This window comes from Somniosus microcephalus, chromosome 4, assembly GCF_052327205.1.
Source record: "Somniosus microcephalus isolate GS21.2 chromosome 4, FLI_Smic_1.0, whole genome shotgun sequence".
Classification (NCBI taxonomy): Eukaryota; Metazoa; Chordata; class Chondrichthyes; order Squaliformes; family Somniosidae; genus Somniosus; species Somniosus microcephalus.
This window is the reverse complement of record NC_140990.1, coordinates 149,472,827-149,500,328: the sequence shown is the minus strand read 5'-3', so window position 1 is coordinate 149,500,328 and position 27,502 is coordinate 149,472,827.

Sequence of the window (27,502 nt, the reverse complement as noted above, 5' to 3'; positions counted from 1 at the left end):
CCACTGTCTGGGGCCCATCTGTATGTCTGGTTTATTTTATGTAGCTTACTGTGTTCCTTTTTTGTGTCTGTAGTTTGGGCAGAAAGTTTAAGGGACACATTTATTTGGTTATGGTCTGAGAGGGGGGATTGCTGCCTGACAGTGAATGCGTTGATACCGCAGGGGTCCAGGTCAGTGATTGTATAGTCCACCACACTAGACCCAAGAGTTGAGGAGTATGTGAGTCTCCCTAGGGAGTCCCCTCTGAACCTACCGTTAACTATGTACAGGCCTAAGGCTCGGCAGAGTTGCACTACCTCCCTACCGCTTTTATTTATTTCACGATCAAGGTTGTTCCGATTTGCGATGGCTGGTGTGACATCTAAAGGGGTCTGGCCAAACACATGGTTGTTTCCCTGTGGGTCTATGAAGTCAGGTTCACAACCGGTCCTTGCATTTAGGTCCCCACATATTATCACCTTTCCTTGGGCCTGGAAATGGCTGATTTCCATGTGGAGAGTATCAAATAACTCCTCTTCGAAATATGGCGAATCTATTGGAGGTATGTAGATCGCACATAAGTAAACATCTTTTTTTGCTATTCCTATATTTTTATCTAGTTTTAGCCATACGTGTGATTTCCCCTGTTTTACCGGTGAGATGTGTTTGTCCAGTTCTCCCTTATACCACACCAATATTCCCCCGGAGGTTCTGCCCTTGCGTGTTTTAGTGTTCTTTACTGAGGGCACAATGATTTCATGGTACATTGGAGGACAGTGGGTCGGCATGTCCTTTTGGCACCATGTTTCTGTTAACACAATTATATCAATGTCTTTTACAGCTTTTAGGAATTCAGGGTCTGTACTCTTCATCCCAAAAGTTGAGGAGCGGAGGCCCTGGATATTCCAGCAGCTTATGTGGAAAGAACGCATTTATATAGTTCAATAAAACGAAATAAAATGGACCTATTTTGTGGGATGAGTGTGGAAACACTATTTGCTATAATGCTAAGTGATGATTTAGTATAAATTTCATGAGGCATGCACATATATCTATCTAATAATAGTAATAATACTGATAAGATAACAATAATGATAATGATAAATAACAATATTAATAATTTCTCCGGCTTTCTATCAGGCTGTTCAGCATCGTCATGATCTTTCTCAGTTCTTGGTCTACAGTCTGTGGTCTAGAGGGGGGTCTTGGGTCAGGTATAAAAGCACGGTTCTGTTGTCGGTTTTGTAAAGGGGGGTGGGGGACATTGGTGGTCCTGTTTGGGCTCCCAATGGTAGGGGGGGTGGGAGGGCTGCGTCTTTTGGCAGTGTTTATGAGGTTTCTTGCGAAGACCCACATCCGCTGTTTGAGTAGATGTATTTCGTCATAGAGGTCCCTTGTGTTGATGTTTGGATGATGGGCCAGGGAGACGTTGGGGAGGACAGAACATCTCGTGTCGATCTCCCTGTTGGTGTTGTGGATTATATAGGCTGGGGTGTCCTTTCTGGGCAGTAGTGTGGAGATCACGATCCGCGCCTCGGGGAATTCCCTGCTGGCCTTTTCTGCCATCCTGCTCACCGTCCAAGCCGTGCCTTCCTGTAGGGTGCGTAGGTCGTTCGTGCCTGTGTGGATCACAATCCATTTGGGGCTTCCAAGGGATTCTTTGTTCAGGATCTTCATTGCTTGGCCTGTGTTGCTGCACCATTTTTTCAGGACTTGATGGTCTGGGAACAGCCTCTGGGGGTCCAGAAACTTTCCGTTGGAGTCGGTCAGCAGGACCGCCTGAGGGGCTGGTTTTTCAGACTGGGTAACAGTAGTCTGGGTAGGACTCGCCTGGTGGCTGGTTGTTGGCTGGGTTTCTGGGATATGTTGTGTGGCAGGAGCGGGGTTTGGGGCTTTCGGTGTGTCCTCGTTTGGGGGGGTATCTGTCGGTTTTTGTGTTCCTGTGTGTGAGGACTGGGTAGCAGTAGTCTGGGCATGACTCGACTGAGGGCTGGTTGGAGCGGGGTTTGTGGCTTTCGGTGTGTCTTCGTGTGGGGTGGCATCCGGCGGGTTCTGTGTCCTTGTGTGTGTTGTTTTTGTGTCCTCAGGTTTTTGGACCTTAAGAGGTTTGTGTTGCCTGCTGAGCCTTTCTACGGTCTCCTTCGTTTTGTTTAGTTGAGTACGGAGTTCTTTGATCTCATTTCTTTGCTCCTCTATGGTCTTTCTCAGCTTGTGGATGGTGGACTCGTGTTCCGTTTTTAGCTGTTTGAATTCCTCCTTCAAATTCTTGGCCAGTGTTTCTCTGTATTCGTTGAAATCAAGTTCTAGTTTGGCCAAATTCTCTTTCATCATTTTGTTTTCGTTGAGATGTGTGGGGGGGGTGGAGATGTACAGGGAGGTGTTTACCTCTGCTGGTCTCTCTTCTTCTTCCTCCACTTGGCTCTCCTCATCCTCTGTTCGACTCTCTTTTGCTTCCTGTCCATTGGTCCTCTTTGTGTCTGCCTTAGTTTTCAACTGGGGGAATTCCTTTTCGAAGGTGTCCAGATTTTCCACATTCCCCTGTATCATGATCTTTCTATTTTTGTTGTAGTAGCTTATGGTTAGCAGGGGGTCATCTTTATCTAGGTTTCCATCTTTACATATTTTCAGTCTGCCTCCACTGCCAATACCTTCACTGGAGACGTATGTGTAGTATTTTTGTAAAGTCTCCTTCCAGGAGGTGACGTATTCGGTGTAGAATATGAGGTTGTTCTTCAGCTTAGTCCCTTTGTGTGTGGTACAGTCCACGTAGAGGATTTCTGGGTTATTTTTTAGTGTTGTGTACTTGTATTTTTCCTTTGCTTTATTTTTTGTGCATTGCTCAGGATATATAATTTCCCTGCTCATTGTAGTCGTTTGTTTTTTGTCTCAGATAGATAACTTTTGTTTTCTCTTTTTTGTGTCGTGTTCCACCTTAGCCCACTTTTAGGTCCAAAATTGGGAGTTTTTCAGGGGTTCATCTTTGATATAGCTGCTCTTAAAGGTTTATCTTTCTCTTTTTCTCACAGGCTCTTGGTTCGGGTAGTTTATCGTTTCTCTCGGGTTTCTATTCCTTTTCCTCGCGGGTTTGTTGTTCTTTTTTTCAGGTTTTTTTTTTTTTTTTTCGAGCTAAATTTAAATAAAATTAAACTTTTTCCGAACTAACTTTAACTAAAATGAAACTTAGGTAGAGTTAGGTAAAACTTATTTCTCTGGCTTTTTCTCTCCAGCTGGTGTTTCCTCTCCTCTCTCTCTCTCTCATGCTCTCTCGCTCCGTCTCTCTCTCTCTAGGTGCAGTTACCTCTCTTTGCTCCTTTTCTCCTTTCAGCCGTTTCCCTTCGTTCAAATTTCGCGCTCTCAGCTCTCAGCTCCCAACGCTCTCTTCGGGCTTCTGCCCTGGCCCCAGCCCCTCGGCTCGGCTGTGCTGTCCCGGCCCGGTGTTTGTCCGAGTTTCTCCGACCCCGGAGTTTCTCGGGTTTCAGGCCCTGGGCTTGCTCGCTCTCCAGGCCCGACCCGATCCCTACCTCTCCACTCGCCTCTTTGACTGGCTCAGGCCGCTCATCCCGGTCTGGGTCTACTCCTGTCTCTGCTCGCTCTCCTTCTCTCCGGTGCCTCGCTCGGCCCGGTTCCTCGGGCCTTTCTCCGGCTTCAGGCTCCGTGCTCCGGTTGCTGTTCGGGCTCTGCTCTCTCTCTCTCCCTGTTTTGGAGTTCTCTCTCTCTGTTCCCGGTTTCTCTCTCTCTGTTCCTGGGTTTTCCTGCGCTGTTCTGGCTCCGATCCCCCGGCCGCTGTTTTGCTTTGAACGGTCGGTTGCGCGGCGCCTCTCTCTCTCACTCCCAGTCTCTCTCTATCACACTCCCAATCTCTCTCACTCTCACACTCCTAATCTCTCTCTCGCTCACTCCCAGTCTCTCTCTCTCACACTCCCAATCTCTCTCTCTCTCACACTCCCAATCTCTGTCTCTCCCACTCCCAATCTCTCTCTCTCTCACTCCCAGTCTCTCTCTCTCACACTCCCAATCTCTCTCTCTCTCACACTCCCAATCTCTCTCTCTCTCACAGTCCCAATCTCTCCCTCTCACACTCCCAATCTCACTCTCTCTCACACTCACAATCTCTCTCTCTAACACTCCCAATCTCTCTATCTCACTCCCAGTCTCTCTGTCTCACACTCCCAATCTCTCTCTCTCACACCCATTCTCTCTCTCTCTCACACTCCCAAACTCTCTCTCTCACTCCCAGTCTCTCTCTCTCACACTCCCAATCTCTCTCTCACACTCCCAATCTCTCTCTCTCACACTCCCAATCTCTCTCTCTCGCTCCCAGTCTCTCTCTATCACACTCCCAGTCTCTCTCTCTCTCACACTCCCAATCTCTCTCTCTCACACTCTCAATCTCTCTCTCTCTCTCACTCCCAGTATCTCTCTCTCTCTCACATTCCCAGTCTCTCTCTCTCACACTCCCAATCTGTCTCACTCTCGCACTCCTAATCTCTCTCTCTCTCTCTCACTCCCAGTCTCTCTCTCTCACACTCCCAACCTCTCTCTCTCTCACAGTCCCAATCACTCTCTCTCACACTCCCAATCTCTCTCTCTCTCACTCCCAGTCTCTCTCTCTCTCACTCCCAATCTCTGTCTCTCTCACACTCCCAATATCTCTTTCGGACTCCCAGTCTCTCTCTCTCACACTCCCAATCTCTCTCTCTCTCACGCTCCTAATCTCTCTCTCTCTCTCACTCCCAGTCTCTCTCTCTCACACTCCCAATCTCTCTCTCTCTCACACTCCCAGTCTCTCTCTCTCTCACACTCCCAATCTCTCTCTCTCTCACACTCCTAATCTCTCTCTCTCTCACTCCCAGTCTCTCTCTCTCACACTCCCAATCTCTATCTCTCACTCCCAATCTCTCTCTCTCACACTCCCAATCTCTTTCTCTCTCTCACACTCCCAATCTCTCTCTCTCTCACACTCCCAATCTCTCTCTCTCACACTCCCAAACTCACTCTCTCTCGCACTCCCAATCTCTCTCTCTCTCACACTCCCAATCTCTCACTCTCTCTCACTCCAAGTCTCTCTCTCTCACACTCCCAATCTCACAATTCACAATTCAAATGCTTTATTGGCATGAAAGTTTACAGAGAACCATATTGCCAAAGCTTACACAACAAAAAAGTACAGTTTTCCAACATTCTGTAGGTGTCAAACAATTTTGACCCTTGTTGGGTACATACAATATTACTTTTAAACAATATTAATTTAAACAGTCTTTGTACATCATTGGGTACATTCAGTATTAATTTTAAACAGTCCTCACGTTGTGACATGTTGTTACATATTTGGCACCAAGCTATGGTCTGTCTCCTTCTCCCAGGACTAATCTTAATTTTGGCAGGTCATCCAAATCCTTGAAATCTGGGGTTGTTTGGCTGAGCTTGTTAAATAATATGTTTCTTGATGTGTTGAATTTTTTGCATTTTAGGAGGAAATTCATTTCTGTTTCAACCTCGCCTCTCTCTCTCTCTATTTCCCATTCTCTCTCTCTTTCTCTCTTTCCCATTCTCTCTCTCTCTATTTCCCATTCTCTCTCTCTCTATTTCCGATTCTCTCTCTCTCTATTTCCCATTCTCTCTCTCTCTCTATTTCCCATTCTCTCTCTCTCTCTCTCTATTTCCCATTCTCTCTCCCTCTCTTTCCCATTCTCTACTCTCTCTCTCTTTCCCATTCTCTCTCTCTCTATTTCCCATTCTCTCTCTCTCTCTTTCCCATTCTCTCTCTCTCTATTTCCCATTCCCTCTCTCTCTATTTCCCATTCTCTCTCTCTCTATTTCCCATTCTCTCTCTCTCTATTTCCCATTCTCTGTCTCTCTATTTCCCATTCTCTCTCTTTCTCTATTTCCCATTCTCTCTCTCTCTCTATTTCCCATTCTCTCTCTCTCTCGCTATTTCATATTCTCTCTCTCTCTATTTCCCATTCTCTCTCTCTCTCTATTTCCCATTCTCTCTCTCTATTTCCCATTCTCTCTCTCTCTCTATTTCCCATTCTCTCTCTCTCTATTTCCCATTCTCTCTCTCTCTCTATTTCCCATTCTCTCTCTCTCTATTTCCCATTCTCCCTCTCTCTATTTCCCATTCTCTCTCTCTCTATTTCCCATTCTCTCTCTCTCTCTATTTCCCACTCTCTCTCTCTCTATTTCCCATTCTCTCTCTCTCTCTATTTCCCATTCTCTCTCTATATATATCCCATTCTCTCTCTCTCTCTCTATATCCCATTCTCTCTCTATTTCCCATTCCCTCTCTCTCTATTTCCTATTCTCTCCCTCTTTCCCATTCTCTCTCTCTCTATTTCCCATTCTCTCTCTTTCTCTCTCTATTTCCCATTCTCTCTCTCTCTATTTCCCATTCTCTCTCTCTCTATTTCCCATTCTCTCTCTCTCTATTTCCCATTCTCTCTCTCTCTATTTCCCATTCTCTCTCTCTATTTTCCATTCTCTCTCTCTCTCTCTCTATTTCCCATTCTCTCTCTCTCTATTTCCCATTCTCTCTCTCTCTATTTCCCATTCTCTCTCTCTCTCTATTTCCCATTCTCTCTCTCTCTCTATTTCCCATTCTCTCTCTCTCTATTTCCCATTCTCTCTCTCTATTTCCCATTCTCTCTCTCTATTTCCCATTCTCTCTCTCTCTCTTTCCCATTCTCTCTCTCTCTCTCTCTTTCCCATTCTCTCTCTCTCTCTTTCCCATTCTCTCTCTCTCTCTTTCCCATTCTCTCTCTCTCACTCCCAATCTCTCTCTCTCACATTCCAAATCTCTCTCTCTCTCACACTCCCAATCTCTCTCTCTCATTCCCAGTCTCTCTCTCACACACACTCCTAGTCTCTCTCTCTCACACTCCCAATCTCTATCTCTCACTCCCAATCTCTCTCTCTCACACTCCCAATCTCTTTCTCTCTCTCACACTCCCAATCTCTCTCTCTCTCACACTCCCAATCTCTCTCTCTCACACTCCCAAACTCACTCTCTCTCGCACTCCCAATCTCTCTCTCTCTCACACTCCCAATCTCTCACTCTCTCTCACTCCAAGTCTCTCTCTCTCACACTCCCAATCTCACAATTCACAATTCAAATGCTTTATTGGCATGAAAGTTTACAGAGAACCATATTGCCAAAGCTTACACAACAAAAAAGTACAGTTTTCCAACATTCTGTAGGTGTCAAACAATTTTGACCCTTGTTGGGTACATACAATATTACTTTTAAACAATATTAATTTAAACAGTCTTTGTACATCATTGGGTACATTCAGTATTAATTTTAAACAGTCCTCACGTTGTGACATGTTGTTACATATTTGGCACCAAGCTATGGTCTGTCTCCTTCTCCCAGGACTAATCTTAATTTTGGCAGGTCATCCAAATCCTTGAAATCTGGGGTTGTTTGGCTGAGCTTGTTAAATAATATGTTTCTTGATGTGTTGAATTTTTCGCATTTTAGGAGGAAATTCATTTCTGTTTCAACCTCGCCTCTCTCTCTCTCTATTTCCCATTCTCTCTCTCTCTCTCACTCTTTCCCATTCTCTCTCTCTCTCTATTTCCCATTCTCTCTCTCTTTCTCTCTTTCCCATTCTCTCTCTCTCTATTTCCCATTCTCTCTCTCTATTTCCGATTCTCTCTCTCTCTATTTCCCATTCTCTCTCTCTCTCTATTTCCCATTCTCTCTCTCTCTCTCTCTATTTCCCATTCTCTCTCCCTCTCTTTCCCATTCTCTACTCTCTCTCTCTTTCCCATTCTCTCTCTCTCTATTTCCCATTCTCTCTCTCTCTCTTTCCCATTCTCTCTCTCTCTATTTCCCATTCTCTCTCTCTCTATTTCCCATTCTCTCTCTCTCTATTTCCCATTCTCTCTCTCTCTATTTCCCATTCTCTGTCTCTCTATTTCCCATTCTCTCTCTTTCTCTATTTCCCATTCTCTCTCTCTCTCTATTTCCCATTCTCTCTCTCTCTCTATTTCATATTCTCTCTCTCTCTATTTCCCATTCTCTCTCTCTCTCTATTTCCAATTCTCTCTCTCTCTATTTCCCATTCTCTCTCTCTCTCTAATTCCCATTCTCTCTCTCTCTATTTCCCATTCTCTCTCTCTCTATTTCCCATTCTCTCTCTCTATTTCCCATTCTCTCTCTCTCTATTTCCCATTCTCTCTCTCTCTATTTCCCATTCTCTCTCTCTCTCTATTTCCCATTCTCTCTCTCTCTATTTCCCATTCTCTCTCTCTCTATTTCCCATTCTCTCTCTCTCTATTTCCCATTCTCTCTCTCTCTATTTCCCATTCTCTCTCTCTCTCTATTTCCCATTCTCTCTCTCTCTATTTCCCATTCTCTCTCTCTCTCTTTCCCATTCTCTCTCTCTCTATTTCCCATTCTCTCTCTCTCTCTCTATTTCCCATTCTCTCTCTCTCTCTATTTCCCATTCTCTCTCTCTCTCTCTCTATTTCCCATTCTCCCTCTCTCTATTTCCCATTCTCTCTCTCTTTTTCCCATTCTCTCTCTCTCTATTTCCCATTCTCTCTCTCTCTCTTTCCCATTCTCTCTCTCTCTATTTCCCATTCTCTCTCTCTCTCTCTCTATTTCCCATTCTCTCTCTCTCTCTATTTCCCATTCTCTCTCTCTCTCTCTCTATTTCCCATTCTCCCTCTCTCTATTTCCCATTCTCTCTCTCTCTTTCCCATTCTCTCTCTCTCTATTTCCCATTCTCTCTCTCTCTCTTTCCCATTCTCTCTCTCTCTATTTCCCAATCTCTCTCTCTCTATTTCCCATTCTCTCTCTCTCTCTATTTCCCATTCTCTCTCTCTCTATTTCCCATTCTCTCTCTCTCTCTATTTCCCATTCTCTCTCTCTCTCTCTATTTCCCATTCTCCCTCTCTCTATTTCCCATTCTCTCTCTCTCTTTCCCATTCTCTCTCTCTCTATTTCCCATTCTCTCTCTCTCTATTTCCCATTCTCTCTCTCTCTCTCTCTATTTCCCATTCTCTCTCTCTCTATTTCCCATTCTCTCTCTCTCTATTTCCCATTCTCTCTCTCTCTCTTTCCCATTCTCTCTCTCTCTATTTCCCATTCTCTCTCTCTATTTCCCATTCTCTCTCTCTCTATTTCCCATTCTCTCTCTCTCTATTTTCCATTCTCTCTCTCTCTATTTCCCATTCTGTCTCTCTCTATTTCCCATTCTCTCTCTCTCTCTATTTCCCATTCTCGCTCTGTCTCTATTTCCCATTCTCTCTCTCTCTCTCTCTATTTCCCATTCTCTCTCTCTCTATTTCCCATTCTCTCTCTCTCTTTCCCATTCTCTCTCTCTCTATTTCCCATTCTCTCTCTCTCTATTTCCCATTCTCTCTCTCTCTATTTCCCATTCTCTCTCTCTCTATTTCCCATTCTCTCTCTCTCTCTATTTCCCATTCTCTCTCTCTCTATTTCCCATTCTCTCTCTCTCTATTTCCCATTCTCTCTCTCTCTATTTCCCATTCTCTCTCTCTCTATTTCCCATTCTCTCTCTCTATTTCCCATTCTCTCTCTCTCTATTTCCCATTCTCTCTATTTCCCATTCTCTCTCTCTATTTCCCATTCTCTCTCTCTCTCTTTCCCATTCTCTCTCTCTCTCTCTCTTTCCCATTCTCTCTCTCTCTCTTTCCCATTCTCTCTCTCTCACTCCCAATCTCTCTCTCTCACATTCCAAATCTCTCTCTCTCTCACACTCCCAATCTATCTCTCTCATTCCCAGTCTCTCTCTCACACACACTCCCAATCTCTCTCTCTCACACTCCCAATCCCTCTTTCTCACTCCCAATCTCTCTCTCTCTCACACTCCCAATCTCTCTCTCTCTCACACTCCCAGTCTCTCTCTCTCACACACTCCCAGTCTCTCTCTCTCACACTCCCAATCTCTCTCTCTCTCTCACACTCCCAATCTCTCTCTCTCTCTCACACTCCCAATCTCCCTCTCTCTCACTCCCAGTCTCTCTCTCTCTCAGTCCCAGTCTCTCTCTCTCTCACACTCCCAGCCTCTCTCTCTCTCACACTCCCAATCTCTCTGTCTCTCACACTCCCAGCCTTTCTCTCTCTCACACTCCCAGCCTTTCTCTCTCTCACACTCCCAGCCTCTCTCTCTCTCACACTCCCAATCTCTCTCTCTCACACTCCCAATCTCTCTCTCTCTCACTCCCAGTCTCTCTCTCTCACACTCCCAATCTCTCTCTCACACTCCCAATGTCTCTCTCTCACAGTCCCAATCTCTCTCTCTCACACTCCCAATCTCACTCTCTCTCACACTCACAATCTCTCTCTCTAACACTCCCAATCTCTCTCTCTCTCTCTCACTCCCAGTCTCTCTCTCTTACACTCCCAATCTCTCTCTCTCACTCCCAGTCTCTCTCTCTCACACACTCCCAGTCTCTCTCTGTCACACTCCCAATCTTTCTGCTCTCACACTCCCAATCGCTCTCTCTCTCTCTCACTCCCATTCTCTCTCTCTCTCACACTCCCAAACTCTCTCTATCACTCCCAGTCTCTCTCTCTCACACACTCCCAGTCTCTCTCTCTCACACTCCCAATCTCTCTCTCACACTCCCAATCTCTCTCTCTCACACTCCCAATCTCTCTCTCTCTCTCACTCCCAGTCTCTCTCTCTCTCTCACACTCCCAGTCTCTCTCTCTCACACTCCCAATCTCTCTCACTCTCGCTCACTCCCAGTCTCTCTCTCTCACACTCCCAATCTCTCTCTCTCTCACACTCCCAATCTCTGTCTCTCCCACTCCCAATCTCTCTCTCTCTCACTCCCAGTCTCTCTCTCTCACACTCCCAGTCTCTCTCTCTCACACTCCCAATCTCTCTCTCTCTCACACTCCCAATATCTCTCTCACACTCCCAGTCTCTCTCTCACACACTCCCAATCTCTCTCTCTCTCACGCTCCTAATCTCTCTCTCTCTCTCTCACTCCCAGTCTCTCTCTCTCACACTCCCAATCTCTCTCTCTCACACTCCCAGTCTCTCTCTCTCTCACACTCCCAATCTCTCTCTCTCTCACACTCCTAATCTCTCTCTCTCTCACCCCCAGTCTCTCTCTCTCACACTCCCAATCTCTCTCTCACACTCCCAGTCTCTCTCTCTCACACTCCCAATCTCTCTCTCACACTCCCAGTCTCTCTCTCTCACACTCCCAATCTCTATCTCTCACTCCCAATCTCTCTCTCTCACACTGCCAATCTCTTTCTCTCTCTCACACTCCCAATCTCTCTCTCTCTCACACTCCCAATCTCTCTCTCTCACTCCCAGTCTCTCTCTCTCACACTCCCAATCTCTCTCTCACACTCCCAGTCTCTCTCTCTCACACTCCCAATCTCTCTCACTCTCGCTCACTCCCAGTCTCTCTCTCTCACACTCCCAATCTCTCTCTCTCTCACACTCCCAATCTCTGTCTCTCCCACTCCCAATCTCTCTCTCTCTCACTCCCAGTCTCTCTCTCTCACACTCCCAGTCTCTCTCTCTCACACTCCCAATCTCTCTCTCTCTCACACTCCCAATATCTCTCTCACACTCCCAGTCTCTCTCTCTCACACTCCCAATCTCTCTCTCTCTCACGCTCCTAATCTCTCTCTCTCTCTCTCACTCCCAGTCTCTCTCTCTCACACTCCCAATCTCTCTCTCTCACACTCCCAGTCTCTCTCTCTCTCACACTCCCAATCTCTCTCTCTCTCACACTCCTAATCTCTCTCTCTCTCACCCCCAGTCTCTCTCTCTCACACTCCCAATCTCTCTCTCACACTCCCAGTCTCTCTCTCTCACACTCCCAATCTCTCTCTCACACTCCCAGTCTCTCTCTCTCACACTCCCAATCTCTATCTCTCACTCCCAATCTCTCTCTCTCACACTGCCAATCTCTTTCTCTCTCTCACACTCCCAATCTCTCTCTCTCTCACACTCCCAATCTCTCTCTCTCACTCCCAGTCTCTCTCTCTCACACTCCCAATCTCTCTCTCACACTCCCAGTCTCTCTCTCTCACACTCCCAATCTCTATCTCTCACTCCCAATCTCTCTCTCTCACACTCCCAATCTCTTTCTCTCTCTCACACTCCCAATCTCTCTCTCTCTCACACTCCCAACCTCTCTCTCTCACACTCCCAAACTCAATCTCTCTCACTCTCCCAATCCAATTCAATTCCAATTCAAATGCTTTATTGGCATGAAAGTTTACAGAGAACCATATTGCCAAAGCTTACATAGCAAAAAGGTACAGTTTTCCAACATTCTGTAGGTGTCAATCGATTTGACATTTGTTGGTTACATACAATATTACTTTTAAACAATATTAATTTTAAACAGTCTTTGTACTTCATTTGGTACGCTCAATATTAATTTTAAACAGTCTTAATTTTTAAACAGTCCTCAGGTTGTGACATGTTGTTAGATATTTGGCCCCAAGGTATGGTCTGTCTCCTTCTCCTAGGACTAATCTCAATTTTGACAGGTCATCCAATTCCTTGAAATCTGGGGTTGTTTGGCTTAGCTTGTTGAATAATATGTTTCTTGATGTGTTGAATTTTTCGCATTTTAGGAGGAAATGCATCTCTGTTTCAACCTCGCCGGCCAGACATTGATCGCATATTCTATTCTCTCTAGGCTGCCAGGATTTCTTGTATCTGCCTTTTTCAATTTCCAGTTGGTGGTCGCTTAGTCTGTACCTGGTGAGGGTCTGTCTCTGTTTTGTGTCCCTGATGGTCGTGAGGTAGTCTGCCAGTTTATATTCTCTTTTTAGGGCCCGGTAACATTCTAATCTGCTTTGGCTTTCAGTTATTTTGTTCCAATGTTCCAGGTAGGTTTCTTTGCATTTTTTAATGATTTGGTTCACTCGGATTGGTGTTTGGACGGCTGTGTTGGTCTGGGGCTGGTCAGGGTCCGGCTGAGTACTTAGTTTCAGTAGCAGCTGACTCAGGGGACTCTTTTCTGGGTTTAGCTCTTGGGTCTGAAAGGCTTTGAAATGAAGGGTGTCTGGGGAGCTAGATTTGAGGTGATTTAGGAAGTTTAGTGCTCGTTTTTGGATGTTTATTATCAGTGGGTATCTGCCTAGTTCGGCTCTGCATGCATTTGTTGGCGTTTTTCTTTGGGTGCGAAGGATGCTTCGGCAGAATTCTGCATGTAGGGCTTCTATTGTGTGTTTTTCCCATTTAGTGTAGCTTTGGTGATTTAGCGGGCCCCATACTTCACTACCGTACAGTGCAATGGGCAGGATTATGCTGTCAAATATTTTGAGCCAGATTTTGATTAGGATTTGGATGTTGTAGAATTTTCTTTTTATTGCATATAGGGCTCTTCGGGCTTTTTCTTTTAGTGCATTCACTGCTATGCTGAAGCTCCCTGATGCTGTAATAGTTAGACCAAGGTAGGTGTAGCTCATAGTGTGTCCTATAGTGATATCACTGAGGGTAAACTGGTATTTGTTTTCCTGACATCTGGGCCTTTTTTGAAAAATCATGATGTTGGTTTTCTTTAGATTTACTGTTAGAGCCCAATTTTGGCAGTATTTGTCGAGTAGGTCTAGTTGTTGCTGTAATCCCTGTTCTGTGGGAGACAGCAGAACCAGGTCGTCCGCATAGAACAGGGATTTCACTTCTCCATCCAGGAGACGGAGACCTGGTGACTCGCTTTGCTCCAGCATGTCTGCTAATTCATTTATGTATATGTTGAACAGGGTCGGGCTCAAATTGCAGCCCTGCCGGACGCCTCTTCTCTGGGTGAAGAAATCGGTGCGTTTGTCTCCAATTTTGACCCCGCATTTGTTTTTCAGATACATTGATTTAATAAGGTCATAGACTTTGCCCCCTATTCCACACTGAAGAAGTTTATAATAGAGCCCTTCGTGCCATATAGAGTCAAAGGCTTTCTTGAAGTCGATGAAACAGGCGAATATTTTCCCATTTTTTGTTTGGTGTATATGTTTTTCAATGAGGGTGTGAAGGGTATAGATATGGTCGGCGGTGCGGTGTTTTGGAAGAAAGCCTATTTGGTTTTTTCTGAGGATATTATGTTTGTTAAGAAAATCAAGTAATCTACTATTTAGAATACTGCAGAATAACTTCCCTAGACAACTGTTGACACAGATGCCGCGGTAGTTATTTGGGTCTGATTTGTTTCCACTTTTATATATGGGGGAGATTAGTCCTTGGCACCAGATATCGGGAAAACAGCCTGAACGTAATATGATGTTGAATAATTTGAGTACCGCACCCTGCATCTCCATATTGCTGAACTTGAGCATTTCATTTTTGATGTTGTCTGGGCCACAGGCTTTCTTTAGGTGGAGAGATTTTGTTTTTGTGGCCAGTTCTTTCCATGTGATTGGGGAGTCTAGAGGGTTTTGGTTGTCTTTAATTGTTGCTTCTAATGTGTGGAGTTTTTCTGTGACCTGATGTTGACTTGGGTTTGTTTCGTTTATTGGGATGTCTTTGTAGAGGTTTTCAAAATGTGTTCTCCAGATGTCGCCATCTTGGATTGGTAATGCTTGCAATTGTGTTGTACTCAGGTTATTCCACATTTCCCAGAATTGTTTTGGATTGGTGGAGTTTTCAATTTCTTCGAGTATTTTGTGGGTATAGTTTTGTGTTTTGTTCCTAATGGTGTGTTTATATCTTTTGAGGGTTTCATTGTATCTAGTACGTAGGTCCGGATTGTTTGGTTGGCGATGCTTTTGGTTTGATATTTTTCTCAGATCTTTTCTGGCATTTTTGCATTCGTGGTCAAACCATTTCTTATTTTTATTTTGTCTTTTGTGACGCTTCCTCTTCTGTTTCACAAGGTCGGCTTTTACAGCTGCCTCATGGAAGATCATATTTATATCCTCTATGGCCATGTTTACACCATCTCTGGTGATCTCGTATGGGTTTTCTTTAAATTTTGATATTTTACTTGTGAGATCAGGTGACTTTAGTGCTGTGATGAATTTATCTCCACTGTCTGGGGCCCATCTGTATGTCTGGTTTATTTTATGTAGCTTACTGGGTTCCTTTTTTGTGTCTGTAGTTTGGGCAGAAAGTTTAAGGTACACATTTATTTGGTTATGGTCTGAGAGGGGGGATTGCTGCCTGACAGTGAATGCGTTGATATCGCAGGGGTCCAGGTCAGTGATTGTATAGTCCACCACACTAGACCCAAGAGTTGAGGAGTATGTGAGTCTCCATAGGGAGTCCCCTCTGAACCTACCGTTAACTATGTACAGGCCTAAGGCTCGGCAGAGTTGCACTACCTCCCTACCGCTTTTATTTATTTCACGATCAAGGTTGTTCCGATTTGCGATGGCTGGTGTGACATCTAAAGGTGTCTGGCCAAACATATGGTTGTTTCCCTGTGGGTCTATGAAGTCAGGTTCACAGCCGGTCCTTGCATTTAGGTCCCCACATATTATCACCTTTCCTTGGGCCTGGAAATGGCTGATTTCCATGTGGAGAGTATCAAATAACTCCTCTTCGAAATATGGCGATTATATTGGAGGTATGTAGATCGCACATAAGTAAACATCTTTTTTTGCTATTCCTATATTTTTATCTAGTTTTAGCCATACGTGTGATTTCCCCTGTTTTACCGGTGAGATGTGTTTGTCCAGTTCTCCCTTATACCACACCAATATTTCCCCGGAGGTTCTGCCCTTGCGTGTTTTAGTGTTCTTTACTTAGGGCACAATGATTTCATGGTACATTGGAGGACATTGGGTCGGCACGTCCTTTTGGCACCATGTTTCTGTTAACACAATTATATCAATGTCTTTTATAGCTTTTAGGAATTCAGGGTCTGTACTCTTCATCCCAAAAGTTGAGGAGCGGAGGCCCTGGATATTCCAGCAGCTTATGTGGAAAGAACGCATTTATATAGTTCAATAAAACGAAATAAAATGGACCTATTTTGTGGGATGAGTGTGGAAACATTATTTTCTATAATGCTAAATGATGATTTAGTATAAATTTCATGAGGCATGCACATATATCTATCTAATAATAGTAATAATACTGATAAGATAACAATAATGATAATGATAAATAACAATATTAATAATTTCTCCGGCTTTCTATCAGGCTGTTCAGCATCGTCATGATCTTTCTCAGTTCTTGGTCTACAGTCTGTGGTCTAGAGGGGGGTCTTGGGTCAGGTATAAAAGCACGGTTCTGTTGTTGGTTTTGTAAAGGGGGGTGGGGGACATTGGTGGTCCTGTTTGGTCTCCCAATGGTAGAGGGGGTGGGAGGTCTGCGTCTTTTGGCAGTGTTTATGAGGTTTCTTGCGAAGACCCACATCCGCTGTTTGAGTAGATGTATTTCGTCATAGAGGTCCCTTGTGTTGATGTTTGGATGATGGGCCAGGGAGACGTTGGGGAGGACAGAACATCTCGTGTCGATCTCCCTGTTGGTGTTGTGGATTATATAGGCTGGGGTGTCCTTTCTGGGCAGTAGTGTGGAGATCACGATCCGCGCCTCGGGGACTTCCCTGCTGGCCTTTTCCGCCATCCTGCTCACCGCCCTAGCAGTGCCTTCCTGTAGGGTGCGTAGGTCGTTCGTGCCTGTGTGGATCACAATCCATTTGGGGCTTCCAAGGGATTCTTTGTTCAGGATCTTCATTGCTTGTTCTGTGTTGCTGCACCATTTTTTCAGGACTTGATGGTCTGGGAACAGCCTCTGGGGGTCCAGAAACTTTCCGTTGGAGTCGGTCAGCAGGACCGCCTGAGGGGCTGGTTTTTCAGACTGGGTAGCAGCAGTCTGGGTAGGACTCGCCTGGTGGCTGATTGTTGGCTGGGTTTCTGGGATATGTTGTGTGGCAGGAGCGGGGTTTGGGGCTTTCGGTGTGTCATCGTTTGGGGGGGTATCTGTCGGTTTTTTTGTTCCTGTGTGTGAGGACTGGGTAGCAGTAGTCTGGGCATGACTCGACTGAGGGCTGGTTGGAGCGGGGTTTGTGGCTTTCGGTGTGTCTTCGTGTGGGGTGGCATCCGGCGGGTTCTGTGTCCTTGTGTGTGTTTTTGTGTCCTCAGGTTTTTGGACCTTAAGAGGTTTGTGTTGCCTGCTGAGCCTTTCTACGGTCTCCTTCGTTTTGTTTTGTTGAGTACGGAGTTCTTTGATCTCATTTCTTTGCTCCTCTATGGTCTTTCTCAGTTTGTGGATGGTGGACTCGTGTTCCGTTTTTAGCTGTTTGAATTCCTCCTTCAAACTCTTGGCCAGTGTTTCTCTGTATTCGTTGAAATCAAGTTCTAGTTTGGCCAGATTCTCTTTCATCATTTTGTTTTCGTTGAGAGGTGTGGGGGGGGGTGGAGATGGACAGGGAGGTGTTTTCCTCTGCTGGTCTCTCTTCTTCTTCCTCCACTTGGCTCTCATCATCCTCTGTTCGACTCTCTTTTGTTTCCTGTCCATTGGTCCTCTTTGTGTCTGCCTTAGTTTTCAACTGGGGGAATTCCTTTTCGAAGGAGTCCAGATTTTCCACATTCCCCTGTGTCATGATCTTTCTATTTTTGTTGTAGTAGCTTATGGTTAGCAAGGGGTCATCTTTATCTAGGTTTCCATCTTTACATATTTTCAGTCTGCCTCCACTGCCAATACCTTCACTGGAGACGTATGTGTAGTGTTTTTGTAAAGTCTCCTTCCAGGAGGTGACGTATTCGGTGTAGAATATGAGGTTGTTCTTCAGCTTAGTCCCTTTGTGTGTGGTATAGTCAACGTAGAGGATCTCTGGGTTATTTTTTAGTGTTGTGTACTTGTATTTTTCCTTTGCTTTATTTTTTGTGCATTGCTCAGGATATATCATTTCCCTGCTCATTGTAGTCGTTTGTTTTTTGTCTCAGATAGATAACTTTTTTTTTTCTATTTTTTGTGTCGTGTTCCACCTTAGCCCACTTTTAGGTCCAAAATTGGGAGTTTTTCAGGGGTTCATCTTTGATATAGCTGCTCTTAAAGGTTTATCTTTCTCTTTCTCTCACAGGCTCTTGGTTCGGGTAGTTTATCATTTCTCTCGGGTTTCTATTCCTTTTCCTCGCGGGTTTGTTGTTCTTTTTTCAGGTTTTTTTTCGAACTAAATTTAAATAAAATTACACTTTTTCCGAACTAACTTTAACTAAAATGAAACTTAGGTAGAATTAGGTAAAACTTATTTCTCCGGCTTTATTTATTTTATTTTTTTTTCCTCTTCCGACTCTCTCACTCGCTCTCCGGGTCTCGGACTCGCTCTCTCTCTCCGTGTTCCAAACTCGTCCACTCTCCGTGCCCCGGACTCATTCGCTTTCCGCGCTCTGGGCGGATCTCTTTGCGTCGTCGTGTCGGTCTCAGGCCCCCGGTTTTTTGACTCACCAGGCTGTTTTCTGCCCTGGTCTCCCGGTCTCCGTTCCCGCGGTCTCTGGGCTTCGCGGTCTCGGGTTCACCCTCCCCAGGTCTCTTACTCGTTTTCCCGGTTCGGGCCGCTCCTCCCGTTCTCCGACCTTGCGGTCTCGGGTTCACCCTCCCCAGGCCTCTTACTCGTTTTCCTGGTTCGGGCCGCTCCTCCCGGTCTCCGATCCCGCGGTCTCTGGGCCTCGCGTTCTCGAGTTCACCCTCCCCAGTCCTCTTATTTACTGTCCTGGTTCGGGCTGCTCCTCCCGGTCTCCGGTCTCGTGGTTCAGGCCTCTGTCTCAGTGTGTATCTGTGATTCTCTCAGCGCTCTCTCTCGCTGTTTCTCTCTCGCTATTTCTCGCTGTTTCTCTCTCTCGCTGTTTCTCTCGCTGTTTCTCTCTCCCGAGTTACTCGGAGCAGCCGCGAACTCTGCCCAAGTTCGGAGTTGCCGTTCCCGGGACTTGTTGCTGATTTTCGGCTCTCACCTGCTCTCCGCTCGGGGTTTCTCTCTCGGGGTTTCTCTCTCTCTCGGGGTTTCTCTCTCAGGATTTTTTCTCACAGTATCTCTTCGCGCCGCCGCTCTCTCTCTCACACTCCCAATCTCTCTCTCTCTCTCACTCCCAGTCTCTCTCTCTCACACTCCCAATCTCACAATTCACAATTCAAATGCTTTATTGGCATGAAAGTTTACAGAGAACCATATTGCCAAAGCTTACACAACAAAAAAGTACAGTTTTCCAACATTCTGTAGGTGTCAAACAATTTTGACCCTTGTTGGGTACATACAATATTACTTTCAAACAATATTAATTTAAACAGTCTTTGTACATCATTGGGTACATTCAGTATTAATTTTAAACAGTCCTCAGGTTGTGACATGTTGTTACATATTTGGCACCAAGGTATGGTCTGTCTCCTTCTCCCAAGACTATTCTTAATTTTGACAGGTCATCCAAATCCTTGAAATCTGGGGTTGTTTGGCTGAGCTTGTTAAATAATATGTTTCTTGATGTGTTGAATTTTTCGCATTTTAGGAGGAAATGCATTTCTGTTTCAACCTCGCCTCACTCTCTCTCTATTTGCCATTCTCTCTCTCTCTCTCTCTTTCCCATTCTCTCTCCCTCTATTTTCCATTCTCTCTCTCTCTCTCTCTTTCCCATTCTCTCCCTCTCTATTTCCCATTCTCTCCAATTCCAATTCCAATTCAAATGCTTTATTGGCATGAAAGTTTACAGAGAACCATATTGCCAAAGCTTACATAGCAAAAAGGTACAGTTTTCCAACATTCTGTAGGTGTCAATCGATTTGACATTTGTTGGGTACATACAATATTACTTTTAAACAATATTAATTTTAAACAGTCTTTCTACTTCATTTGGTACGTTCAATATTATTTTTAAACAGTCTTAATTTTAAACAGTCCTCAGGTTGTGACATGTTGTTACATATTTGGCCCCAAGGTATGGTCTGTCTCCTTCTCCCAGGACTAATCTCAATTTTGACAGGTCATCCAATTCCTTGAAATCTGGGTTTGTTTGGCTTAGCTTGTTGAATAATATGTTTCTTGATGTGTTGAATTTTTTGCATTTTAGGAGGAAATGCATTTCTGTTTCAACCTCGCCGGCCAGACATTGATCGCATATTCTATTCTCTCTAGGCTGCCAGGATTTCTTGTATCTGCCTTTTTCAATTTCCAGTTGGTGGTCGCTTAGTCTGTACCTGGTGAGGGTCTGTCTCTGTTTTGTGTCCCTGATGGTCGTGAGGTAGTCTGCCAGTTTATATTCTCTTTTTAGGGCCCGGTAACATTCTAATCTGCTTTGGCTTTCAGTTATTTTGTTCCAATGTTCCAGGTAGGTTTCTTTGCATTTTTTAATGATTTGGTTCACTCGGATTGGTGTTTGGACGGCTGTGTTGGTCTGGGGCTGGTCAGGGTCCGGCTGAGTACTTAGTTTCAGTAGCAGCTGACTCAGGGGACTCTTTTCTGGGTTTAGCTCTTGGGTCTGAAAGGCTTTGAAATGAAGGGTGTCTGGGGAGCTAGATTTGAGGTGATTTAGGAAGTTTAGTGCTCGTTTTTGGATGTTTATTATCAGTGGGTATCTGCCTAGTTCGGCTCTGCATGCATTTGTTGGCGTTTTTCTTTGGGTGCGAAGGATGCTTCGGCAGAATTCTGCATGTAGGGCTTCTATTGTGTGTTTTTCCCATTTAGTGTAGCTTTGGTGATTTAGCGGGCCCCATACTTCACTACCGTACAGTGCAATGGGCAGGATTATGCTGTCAAATATTTTGAGCCAGATTTTGATTGGGATTTGGATGTTGTAGAATTTTCTTTTTATTGCATATAGGGCTCTTCGGGCTTTTTCTTTTAGTGCATTCACTGCTATGCTGAAGCTCCCTGATGCTGTAATAGTTAGACCAAGGTAGGTGTAGCTCATAGTGTGTCCTATAGTGATATCACTGAGGGTAAACTGGTATTTGTTTTCCTGACATCTGGGCCTTTTTTGAAAAATCATGATGTTGGTTTTCTTTAGATTTACTGTTAGAGCCCAATTTTGGCAGTATTTGTCGAGTAGGTCTAGTTGTTGCTGTAATCCCTGTTCTGTGGGAGACAGCAGAACCAGGTCGTCCGCATAGAACAGGGATTTCACTTCTCCATCCAGGAGACGGAGACCTGGTGACTCGCTTTGCTCCAGCATGTCTGCTAATTCATTTATGTATATGTTGAACAGGGTCGGGCTCAAATTGCAGCCCTGCCGGACGCCTCTTCTATGGGTGAAGAAATCGGTGCGTTTGTCTCCAATTTTGACCCCGCATTTGTTTTTCAGATACATTGATTTAATAAGGTCATAGACTTTGCCCCCTATTCCACACTGAAGAAGTTTATAATAGAGCCCTTCGTGCCATATAGAGTCAAAGGCTTTCTTGAAGTCGATGAAACAGGCGAATATTTTCCCATTTTTTGTTTGGTGTATATGTTTTTCAATGAGGGTGTGAAGGGTATAGATATGGTCGGCGGTGCGGTGTTTTGGAAGAAAGCCTATTTGGTTTTTTCTGAGGATATTATGTTTGTTAAGAAAATCAAGTAATCTACTATTTAGAATACTGCAGAATAACTTCCCTAGACAACTGTTGACACAGATGCCGCGGTAGTTATTTGGGTCTGATTTGTTTCCACTTTTATATATGGGGGAGATTAGTCCTTGGCACCAGATATCGGGAAAACAGCCTGAACGTAATATGATGTTGAATAATTTGAGTACCGCACCCTGCATCTCCATATTGCTGAACTTGAGCATTTCATTTTTGATGTTGTCTGGGCCACAGGCTTTCTTTAGGTGGAGAGATTTTGTTTTTGTGGCCAGTTCTTTCCATGTGATTGGGGAGTCTAGAGGGTTTTGGTTGTCTTTAATTGTTGCTTCTAATGTGTGGAGTTTTTCTGTGACCTGATGTTGACTTGGGTTTGTTTCGTTTATTGGGATGTCTTTGTAGAGGTTTTCAAAATGTGTTCTCCAGATGTCGCCATCTTGGATTGGTAATGCTTGCAATTGTGTTGTACTCAGGTTATTCCACATTTCCCAGAATTGTTTTGGATTGGTGGAGTTTTCAATTTCTTCGAGTATTTTGTGGGTATAGTTTTGTGTTTTGTTCCTAATGGTGTGTTTATATCTTTTGAGGGTTTCATTGTATCTAGTACGTAGGTCCGGATTGTTTGGTTGGCGATGCTTTTGGTTTGATATTTTTCTCAGATCTTTTCTGGCATTTTTGCATTCGTGGTCAAACCATTTCTTATTTTTATTTTGTCTTTTGTGACGCTTCCTCTTCTGTTTCACAAGGTCGGCTTTTACAGCTGCCTCATGGAAGATCATATTTATATCCTCTATGGCCATGTTTACACCATCTCTGGTGATCTCGTATGGGTTTTCTTTAAATTTTGATATTTTACTTGTGAGATCAGGTGACTTTAGTGCTGTGATGAATTTATCTCCACTGTCTGGGGCCCATCTGTATGTCTGGTTTATTTTATGTAGCTTACTGGGTTCCTTTTTTGTGTCTGTAGTTTGGGCAGAAAGTTTAAGGTACACATTTATTTGGTTATGGTCTGAGAGGGGGGATTGCTGCCTGACAGTGAATGCGTTGATATCGCAGGGGTCCAGGTCAGTGATTGTATAGTCCACCACACTAGACCCAAGAGTTGAGGAGTATGTGAGTCTCCATAGGGAGTCCCCTCTGAACCTACCGTTAACTATGTACAGGCCTAAGGCTCGGCAGAGTTGCACTACCTCCCTACCGCTTTTATTTATTTCACGATCAAGGTTGTTCCGATTTGCGATGGCTGGTGTGACATCTAAAGGTGTCTGGCCAAACATATGGTTGTTTCCCTGTGGGTCTATGAAGTCAGGTTCACAGCCGGTCCTTGCATTTAGGTCCCCACATATTATCACCTTTCCTTGGGCCTGGAAATGGCTGATTTCCATGTGGAGAGTATCAAATAACTCCTCTTCGAAATATGGCGATTATATTGGAGGTATGTAGATCGCACATAAGTAAACATCTTTTTTTGCTATTCCTATATTTTTATCTAGTTTTAGCCATACGTGTGATTTCCCCTGTTTTACCGGTGAGATGTGTTTGTCCAGTTCTCCCTTATACCACACCAATATTTCCCCGGAGGTTCTGCCCTTGCGTGTTTTAGTGTTCTTTACTTAGGGCACAATGATTTCATGGTACATTGGAGGACATTGGGTCGGCACGTCCTTTTGGCACCATGTTTCTGTTAACACAATTATATCAATGTCTTTTATAGCTTTTAGGAATTCAGGGTCTGTACTCTTCATCCCAAAAGTTGAGGAGCGGAGGCCCTGGATATTCCAGCAGCTTATGTGGAAAGAACGCATTTATATAGTTCAATAAAACGAAATAAAATGGACCTATTTTGTGGGATGAGTGTGGAAACATTATTTTCTATAATGCTAAATGATGATTTAGTATAAATTTCATGAGGCATGCACATATATCTATCTAATAATAGTAATAATACTGATAAGATAACAATAATGATAATGATAAATAACAATATTAATAATTTCTCCGGCTTTCTATCAGGCTGTTCAGCATCGTCATGATCTTTCTCAGTTCTTGGTCTACAGTCTGTGGTCTAGAGGGGGGTCTTGGGTCAGGTATAAAAGCACGGTTCTGTTGTTGGTTTTGTAAAGGGGGGTGGGGGACATTGGTGGTCCTGTTTGGTCTCCCAATGGTAGAGGGGGTGGGAGGTCTGCGTCTTTTGGCAGTGTTTATGAGGTTTCTTGCGAAGACCCACATCCGCTGTTTGAGTAGATGTATTTCGTCATAGAGGTCCCTTGTGTTGATGTTTGGATGATGGGCCAGGGAGACGTTGGGGAGGACAGAACATCTCGTGTCGATCTCCCTGTTGGTGTTGTGGATTATATAGGCTGGGGTGTCCTTTCTGGGCAGTAGTGTGGAGATCACGATCCGCGCCTCGGGGACTTCCCTGCTGGCCTTTTCCGCCATCCTGCTCACCGCCCTAGCAGTGCCTTCCTGTAGGGTGCGTAGGTCGTTCGTGCCTGTGTGGATCACAATCCATTTGGGGCTTCCAAGGGATTCTTTGTTCAGGATCTTCATTGCTTGTTCTGTGTTGCTGCACCATTTTTTCAGGACTTGATGGTCTGGGAACAGCCTCTGGGGGTCCAGAAACTTTCCGTTGGAGTCGGTCAGCAGGACCGCCTGAGGGGCTGGTTTTTCAGACTGGGTAGCAGCAGTCTGGGTAGGACTCGCCTGGTGGCTGATTGTTGGCTGGGTTTCTGGGATATGTTGTGTGGCAGGAGCGGGGTTTGGGGCTTTCGGTGTGTCATCGTTTGGGGGGGTATCTGTCGGTTTTTTTGTTCCTGTGTGTGAGGACTGGGTAGCAGTAGTCTGGGCATGACTCGACTGAGGGCTGGTTGGAGCGGGGTTTGTGGCTTTCGGTGTGTCTTCGTGTGGGGTGGCATCCGGCGGGTTCTGTGTCCTTGTGTGTGTTTTTGTGTCCTCAGGTTTTTGGACCTTAAGAGGTTTGTGTTGCCTGCTGAGCCTTTCTACGGTCTCCTTCGTTTTGTTTTGTTGAGTACGGAGTTCTTTGATCTCATTTCTTTGCTCCTCTATGGTCTTTCTCAGTTTGTGGATGGTGGACTCGTGTTCCGTTTTTAGCTGTTTGAATTCCTCCTTCAAACTCTTGGCCAGTGTTTCTCTGTATTCGTTGAAATCAAGTTCTAGTTTGGCCAGATTCTCTTTCATCATTTTGTTTTCGTTGAGAGGTGTGGGGGGGGGTGGAGATGGACAGGGAGGTGTTTTCCTCTGCTGGTCTCTCTTCTTCTTCCTCCACTTGGCTCTCATCATCCTCTGTTCGACTCTCTTTTGTTTCCTGTCCATTGGTCCTCTTTGTGTCTGCCTTAGTTTTCAACTGGGGGAATTCCTTTTCGAAGGAGTCCAGATTTTCCACATTCCCCTGTGTCATGATCTTTCTATTTTTGTTGTAGTAGCTTATGGTTAGCAAGGGGTCATCTTTATCTAGGTTTCCATCTTTACATATTTTCAGTCTGCCTCCACTGCCAATACCTTCACTGGAGACGTATGTGTAGTGTTTTTGTAAAGTCTCCTTCCAGGAGGTGACGTATTCGGTGTAGAATATGAGGTTGTTCTTCAGCTTAGTCCCTTTGTGTGTGGTATAGTCAACGTAGAGGATCTCTGGGTTATTTTTTAGTGTTGTGTACTTGTATTTTTCCTTTGCTTTATTTTTTGTGCATTGCTCAGGATATATCATTTCCCTGCTCATTGTAGTCGTTTGTTTTTTGTCTCAGATAGATAACTTTTTTTTTTCTATTTTTTGTGTCGTGTTCCACCTTAGCCCACTTTTAGGTCCAAAATTGGGAGTTTTTCAGGGGTTCATCTTTGATATAGCTGCTCTTAAAGGTTTATCTTTCTCTTTCTCTCACAGGCTCTTGGTTCGGGTAGTTTATCATTTCTCTCGGGTTTCTATTCCTTTTCCTCGCGGGTTTGTTGTTCTTTTTTCAGGTTTTTTTTCGAACTAAATTTAAATAAAATTACACTTTTTCCGAACTAACTTTAACTAAAATGAAACTTAGGTAGAATTAGGTAAAACTTATTTCTCCGGCTTTATTTATTTTATTTTTTTTTCCTCTTCCGACTCTCTCACTCGCTCTCCGGGTCTCGGACTCGCTCTCTCTCTCCGTGTTCCAAACTCGTCCACTCTCCGTGCCCCGGACTCATTCGCTTTCCGCGCTCTGGGCGGATCTCTTTGCGTCGTCGTGTCGGTCTCAGGCCCCCGGTTTTTTGACTCACCAGGCTGTTTTCTGCCCTGGTCTCCCGGTCTCCGTTCCCGCGGTCTCTGGGCTTCGCGGTCTCGGGTTCACCCTCCCCAGGTCTCTTACTCGTTTTCCCGGTTCGGGCCGCTCCTCCCGTTCTCCGACCTTGCGGTCTCGGGTTCACCCTCCCCAGGCCTCTTACTCGTTTTCCTGGTTCGGGCCGCTCCTCCCGGTCTCCGATCCCGCGGTCTCTGGGCCTCGCGTTCTCGAGTTCACCCTCCCCAGTCCTCTTATTTACTGTCCTGGTTCGGGCTGCTCCTCCCGGTCTCCGGTCTCGCGGTTCAGGCCTCTGTCTCAGTGTGTATCTGTGATTCTCTCAGCGCTCTCTCTCGCTGTTTCTCTCTCGCTATTTCTCGCTGTTTCTCTCTCTCGCTGTTTCTCTCGCTGTTTCTCTCTCCCGAGTTACTCGGAGCAGCCGCGAACTCTGCCCAAGTTCGGAGTTGCCGTTCCCGGGACTTGTTGCTGATTTTCGGCTCTCACCTGCTCTCCGCTCGGGGTTTCTCTCTCGGGGTTTCTCTCTCTCTCGGGGTTTCTCTCTCAGGATTTTTTCTCACAGTATCTCTTCGCGCCGCCGCTCTCTCTCTCACACTCCCAATCTCTCTCTCTCTCTCACTCCCAGTCTCTCTCTCTCACACTCCCAATCTCACAATTCACAATTCAAATGCTTTATTGGCATGAAAGTTTACAGAGAACCATATTGCCAAAGCTTACACAACAAAAAAGTACAGTTTTCCAACATTCTGTAGGTGTCAAACAATTTTGACCCTTGTTGGGTACATACAATATTACTTTCAAACAATATTAATTTAAACAGTCTTTGTACATCATTGGGTACATTCAGTATTAATTTTAAACAGTCCTCAGGTTGTGACATGTTGTTACATATTTGGCACCAAGGTATGGTCTGTCTCCTTCTCCCAAGACTATTCTTAATTTTGACAGGTCATCCAAATCCTTGAAATCTGGGGTTGTTTGGCTGAGCTTGTTAAATAATATGTTTCTTGATGTGTTGAATTTTTCGCATTTTAGGAGGAAATGCATTTCTGTTTCAACCTCGCCTCACTCTCTCTCTATTTGCCATTCTCTCTCTCTCTCTCTCTTTCCCATTCTCTCTCCCTCTATTTTCCATTCTCTCTCTCTCTCTCTCTTTCCCATTCTCTCCCTCTCTATTTCCCATTCTCTCCAATTCCAATTCCAATTCAAATGCTTTATTGGCATGAAAGTTTACAGAGAACCATATTGCCAAAGCTTACATAGCAAAAAGGTACAGTTTTCCAACATTCTGTAGGTGTCAATCGATTTGACATTTGTTGGGTACATACAATATTACTTTTAAACAATATTAATTTTAAACAGTCTTTCTACTTCATTTGGTACGTTCAATATTATTTTTAAACAGTCTTAATTTTAAACAGTCCTCAGGTTGTGACATGTTGTTACATATTTGGCCCCAAGGTATGGTCTGTCTCCTTCTCCCAGGACTAATCTCAATTTTGACAGGTCATCCAATTCCTTGAAATCTGGGTTTGTTTGGCTTAGCTTGTTGAATAATATGTTTCTTGATGTGTTGAATTTTTTGCATTTTAGGAGGAAATGCATTTCTGTTTCAACCTCGCCGGCCAGACATTGATCGCATATTCTATTCTCTCTAGGCTGCCAGGATTTCTTGTATCTGCCTTTTTCAATATCCAGTTGGTGGTCGCTTAGTCTGTACCTGGTGAGGGTCTGTCTCTGTTTTGTGTCTCTGATGGTCATGAGGTAGTCTGCCAGTTTATATTCTCTTTTTAG